A 6838-nucleotide genomic window follows, 5' to 3' on the forward strand; every position below is an offset into this window, starting at 1 on the left:
AGCATGGAACGTTTTTCCATTTCTTTGTCTTCCTCAATTTCTTTCATGAGTATTCTATAGTTTCTGAGTACAGATTCTTTGCCTCTTTGGTTAGCTTTATTCCTAGGTATCTTATGGTTTTGGGTGCAATTGTAAATGGGATCGACTCCTCAATTTCTCTTTCTTCTGTCTTGGTGGTGTAAAGAAATGCCACTGATTTCTACGCATTGATTTTATATCCTGCCACTTTACTGACTTCCTCTACGAGTTCTAGCAGTTTTGGGGTGGAGTCTTTTGGGTTTTCCGCATAAAGTGTCATATCAACTGCAAAAAGTGAGTTTCAGTTCTTTGCCAATTCGGATGCCTTTTATTTCTTTTTGTTGTCTGATGGCTGAGGCCAGGACTTCTAGTACTATGTTGAATAGCAGTGGTGATAGTGGACATCCCTGCCATGTTCCTGACCTCAGAGGAAAAGCTCTCAGTTCTTCTCCATTGAGAATGATATTCGCGGGGCACGTGGGTGGCTCAATCATTAAGCGTCTGCCTTTGGCTCAGGTCATGATCCCAGGGTCCTGGGATCAAGCCCCGCATTGGGCTCCCTGCTCCTCGGGAGGCCTGCTTATCCCTCTCCCACTCCCCCTGCTTGTGTTTCCTCTCTCACTGTGTCTCTCTCTGTCAAATAAAAATAAAATCTTTAAAAAAAGAGAGAATGATATTCGCTGTGGGTTTGTCATAGATGGCTTTTAAGATATTGAGGTATGTACCCTCTATCCCTACACCCTGAAGAGTTTCAATCAAGAAGGGATGCTGTACTTTGTCAGATGCTTTTTCTGCATCTATTGAGAGGATCATATGGTTCTTGTTCTTTCTTTTATTAATGTATTGTATCACATTGATTGATTTGTGGATGTTGAACCTTTGCTGCATCCCAAAGATTTTGAACAGTTGTGTTTTCATTTTCATTTGTTTCCACGAATTTTTAAAATTCTTCTTTAATTTCCTGGTTGGCCCATTCATTCTTTAGTAGGATGCTCTTTAGCCTCCATGTATTTGAGTTCTTTCCGACTTTCCTCTTGTGATTGAGTTCTAGTTTCAAAACATTGTGGTCCAAAAATACGCAGGGAATGATCCCAATCTTTTGGTACCAGTTGAGACCTGATTTGTGACCTAGGGTGTGATCTATTCTGGAGAATGTTCCATGGGCATTAGAGAAGAATGTGTATTCTGTTGCTTTGGGATGGAATGTTCTGAATATATCTGTGAAGGCCATTTGGTCCAGTGTGTCATTTAAACCCTTTATTTCTTTGTTGATCTTTTGCTTAATCTGTCCATTTCAGTGCGAGGGATGTTAAAGTCCCCTACTATTATTGTATTATTGTTGATGTGTTTCTTTGATTTTGTTGCTAATTGGCTATTATAGTTGGCTGCTCCCATGTTAGGGGCATAGATATTTACAATTGTTAGATCTTCTTGTTGGATAGACCCTTTAAGTATGATGTAGTGTCCTTCCTCATCCCTTATTATAATCTTTGGCTTAAAAATCTAATTTGTCTGATGTAAGGATTGCCACCCCAGCTTTCTTTTGATGTCCATTAGCATGGTAAATTGTTTCCCACCCCCTCACTTTAAACCTAGAGGCGTCTTTGGGTCTAGAATGAGTCTCTTCCAGGCAGTATATTGATGGGTCTTGTTTTTTGTTGTTGTTGTTGTTTTTGTTTGTTTTGTTTTTTATCCAATCTGATAGCCTGTCTTTTGATTGGGGCATTTACCCCAGGGTAACTATTGAAAGATATGAATTTAGTGCCATTGTATTGCCTGTAAGGTGACTGTTACTGTATATTGTCTCTGTTCCTTTCTGGCCTATGTTACTTTTAGGCTCTTTCTTTGCTTAGAGGACCCCTTTCAATATTTCTTGTAGGGCTGGTTTGGTGTTTGCAAATTCTTTCAGCTTTTGTTTGTCCTGCAAGCTTTTTATCTCTCCTATTTTCAATGACAGCCTAGCTGGGTACAGTATTCTTGGCTGCATATTTTTCTCATTTAGTGCTCTGAATATATCATGCCAGTCCTCTCTCACCTGCCAGGTCTCTATGGATAGGTCTGCTGCCAATCTAATGTTTCTACCATTGTAGGTTACAGACCTCTTCTCCCGAGCTGCTTTCAGGATTTTCTCTTTGTCTCTGAGACTTGTGAGTTTTACTATTAGATGTCGGGGTGTTGACCTATTTTTATTGATTTTGAGGGGGGTTCTCTGTGCCTCCTGGATTTTGATGCCTGTTTCCTTCCCCAAATTAGGGAAGTTCTTTGCTATCGTTTGCTCCAATATACCTTCTGCCCCTCTCTCTCTTTCTTCTTCTTCTGGGATCCCAATTATTCTAATGTTGTTTGCTTTATTGTATCACTTATCTCTCAAATTCTCCCCTTGTGATCTAGTAGTTGTTTATCTTTCTTTTTCTCATCTTCTTTATTTTCCATCATTTGGTCTTCTATATCACTAATTCTCTCCTCTGCCTCATTTATCCTAGCAGATAAAGCCTCCATTTTTTTTTAAGATTTTATTTATTTATTCATGAGAGACACAGAGAGTGAGAGAGAGGCAGAGGGAGAAGCAGGTTTCCCGCAGAGCAGGGAGCCCGATGTGGGACTCGATCCCAGGACCCTGGGATCATGACCTGAGCTGAAGGCAGACGCTTAACCACCTGAGATACCCAGGTGCCCGAGCCTCCATTTTTTATTGCACCTCATTAATAGCCTTTTTGATTTTGCCTTGGTTAGATTTTAGTTCTTTTTCTCCAGAAAGGGATTCTCTAGTATCTTCTATGCTTTTTTCAAGCCCAGCTACCATCCTTATAATTGTCATTCTGAACTCTAGTTCCGACATCTTACTAATGTCTCTATTGATTAGGTCCCTGGCAGTCAGTACTGCCTCTTGTTCTTTTTTTTTTGAAGTGAGTTTTTCTGTCTTGTCATTTTGTCCAGAGGAGAATAGATGAGTGAGAGAACAAAATGCTAAAAAAAATGCTAACAGGTAACAACGGCCCCAGAAAAATATACACTAAACAAATAAGAAGAGACCCGAAACTGGGGGAAAAGAAAGGTGGGGGGAAAGAATATGATCAGGTTGGCGAAAATAACAAAGCCACACACAAGATTTTGGGTTTATTTTTGTCTGTAGAAGAAATTGCCTCCCAAAATTTTAAAGAAAGAAAAACTTATATATATATGTGTGTGTGTATATATAGATATAGATATATATATATCTATATATACAAAAAATACGAGTAAATACAATGAAGGAATGGAATATGACTGTAAAAATGAATGTTAAAAAAGGAAATGATAAGAAGTGGGTTGAAAAAAAGAATGAAAAAAAATTTTTTTAAAAAGAGAATGTGATCAGGCGGGAGACTAGGACAATGTCATACACTAGATTTAGGGTATATTTTGGTCTGTTAGAAGAAACTGTATCCCAAAATTTTAAAGAACAAAAAACTTTTATTAAGGTTATATATATATTAAGGTTATATATATACATTAAGGTTAAATACAATGAAGAGATGGAATATGACTGTAAAAATGAAAAATTAAAAAAGATTTTAAAAAGTGAATTGAGAAGATATTGGTTTAAAAAGGAAAGAAGAAAAATTTAACTAAAAAATAGAAAAAGAAAAAAATGTTTCTAAATTAACCTTGAAAGACTAAATAATTAGGGGGAAAACAGCCATGAATTCTATGTGCAGTATTCCCCTAGTGCTGGAGTTCTGCCTTTCTCATTGATCAGTAAACTTGGTCTTGGCTGGTTGTTCTTGCTGATCTTCTGGGGGAGGGGCCTGTTGCCATGGTTCTCAAATGCCTTTGCTGGAGGCATAATTGCCCCCCCCCCTTGCCAGGTCCAGGCTAAGTAATCTGCTCGGGTTTGCTCTCGGGTGCTTTTGTTCCCTGCACGCTTTCTGTACAGCTTTGGAGGACGAGAGTGAAAATGGCGGCTTCCCAATCTCTGCCCCAGAGGAGTTGAGAACTCAGGGCCCCACTCCTCAGTGCATCCCCAGAGAAAAGCAGTCAATCACTCTCGTCTCCCCAGTCTCCAGCAGCACTCCGTGCTCACCCGGCCTGTGACCGAGTGTTTCTCTCTGGCACACGACCCTGTGTGGAGTCTCCAAACCCAGCAGATCCCTGTGGTGCGCTCCTGTGCCGCTCCTCCTGGGGGAGGAAGGGGAGTCTCCCCAGATCTGCCATTTGTTGGGTCCCCGCTGGAAGAGCAGTGGCCTGACTGTGCCACAGATCATGGTTTATGGCAACCCCGAGCTGAGAGCCCACTCCTCGGCTCTGTCTCTGCAGCCGGCTTCCCCACTCTGATACCTGTGAGCTCTGCTGCACTCAGGCACCCCCAGTCTTCCTGTGACCCCATGGGTCCTGAGACCACACTGTCCCATAGAGAGTTCCATCCCCTAATTAGCCACTGGAGCAACGTCCCTCAGCGGAGCCAACTTCTAAAAGTTCCAATTTTGTGCTCTGCTGCTCTGTCACTTGCGGGTAGTGGCTAACGGAGAACCCCTCCCCCGCTGTCTATCATCCTGTATATTGCCTCAGATTCACTTCTCCGCATGTCCTACCTTCCAGAAAGTGGTCACTTTTCTGTTCAGAGTTGCTGCTATTCTTTTCTTTGATCTCCTGTTGAGTTCATAGGTGTTCTGAATGGTTTGATAACTATCTAGCTGAATTCCTGGGACCAGATGATATTTAGGTCTCCTACTCCTCCACCGTCTTGCTCCAAGATCGTTTTTTCATGATTTTTACTGCATTTCTCTTTCTCCATGTTAACAGAAGAGTTAGAGGCATTTTAGAAATATAATAAACAAAATAAAAAATGCATGAGTGAATTGGGGCAAAGAGGAACGCAGCAGAAGGATAAAATCAGGGGTGAGGTTGGTATCAAAACTGCATGCTGTGAAATTTTATGCCATTTTAAAGATGGACCACAATTTAGCTCAGAGCTTTCTAGATGACAAGAGTGTGAGGGAAACGGACCTGTGATTTAACTCACAGAGTCCATATGAGAGAAGAAACCAACTAGTTTTTCTGGAGTACAGAAAGAAGCCCATTTTATGAGTCCTCCTAAAAAAAACAAACAAAAAAACCCAAACATTTTATCATATGATGACCACTGCCTTATACTATTTTATAGTAGGGTATTAAGCTGCAGACTGCTGTATCTTATGACCTTCCCCAAGGTGGGCTGAGCACATGTTGACCCACTGGTAGCCCAAGCGACCAACATGGTGGCATGGTTGGAACACTACATACTCCAACTAAAGTGGGGTGTGGTGGGGAAGTGGATGAACTCTGAAGCCCAGTTATAGCTCTCTGTTGATCTGACTTGATCTAAACATGATGAGTCAGAGGAAATAGAATTCATCAGAACCCATTTCAGGCAGAGCCTTGTACTTCTTCAGAAGAAATGTTCTGATGAGGTAAAAAGGGGCTGGTGGGGTTGTTCAGGATCAGAAGATGACCAGACTTGCTCTGTGAGATACAGGGAAGAGATCCTTGAAATATGTACAGGGAGGAGGTGGGTGGACCTGGCAAATGCTACAGGGGGAGGGTAGGGAAGGTGACCCCCTGGTGGCTGAGGCAAAGGGTCTTTGGGGGATATGTGGGAGTGTGTGGTGGAAATTCCTTTCCCTTCTCCCTCCAAGCTCAACAATTCCTCACTATTCCCTGTGCTTTCCTGTGAACTGCTCTTCTTGAGCAAACCCCAAAGAAGAGACGGTTTGTGTACCCAAGGAGACACAGGCAGAGGAGAGTGTAGGAGCAAAGAAAGTTCCAGAGAACAACTGGTTATGAGTACACACTTAGGTGCAAGGTTGGGTTGTACATCCATCAGTAATCCTTCAAAAACACTGCTTCTCCCAAGGGAATGTGTAATGTGCCTTGGGCAGCGAGTACCTGGAGGGCACTCTAACCACAACCCCAGTGTCGTGGGGTCCTCTGGGCTGGGCCAAAGAGTGAAGTGCCCTTATAAACTGCATTTCAAATGGGCAAAGGAGTTTAACAATATATTAAAGACATGAGGGTACACATTACTCTACAAAGAGCATCAAATTGAAATCCTTCCATACAGTAAGCAGTCTTGCCCAGAATATATGCATAAGACCAATTCACTTAGGAACAGAGTCTTGGTACATAGTAAACATTTGATAAGTACCTAGGAATGAATGACTTGATAAATGTATCTCATCCTGGCCTTTGATGAGTTACTAAACTTACTCTGTGCTTCAATCCCCTCATCTGTAAAATGTCACAGTGTTTTGAAAATTGCCTAACACTCAGTGAGGACAAGATAAATATTAGCTTCCCCATATTGACTCATGGAGTGGATTAGATCAATTTCAAGGTCTAGTTTATATTAAAGTTGTTATTTGTTCATTGAACAAATGTTGAGTGCCTACTATAAAAAATGAGGGCAGAATCAGAAGGAATGAAATCTTGCCATTTGCAATGACATGGATGGACTTGGAGGGTATTATGCTGAGCGAAATAAGTCAATCAGAGAAAGACATTATCATATGATCTCACGGATATGAGGAATTCTTAATCTCAGGAAACAAACTGAGGGTTGCTAGAGTGGTGGGGGGTGGGAGGGATGAGGTGGCTGGGTGACAGACACTGGGGAGGGTATGTGCTATGGTGAGTGCTATGAATTGTGTAAGACTGTTGAATCACAGACCTGTACCTCTGAAACAAATCATACATTATATATTAAAAAAAAAAAAAAAGAAGATAGTAGGAAGGGAAAAATGAAGGGGGGAAATTGGAGGGGGAGACGAACCATGAGTGACTATGGACTCTGAGAATCAAACTG

The sequence above is a fragment of the Leptonychotes weddellii genome, chromosome 1 (genome assembly GCF_054177405.1).
Source record: "Leptonychotes weddellii isolate Sample4059 chromosome 1, ASM5417740v2, whole genome shotgun sequence".
NCBI classification, from domain to species: Eukaryota; Metazoa; Chordata; class Mammalia; order Carnivora; family Phocidae; genus Leptonychotes; species Leptonychotes weddellii.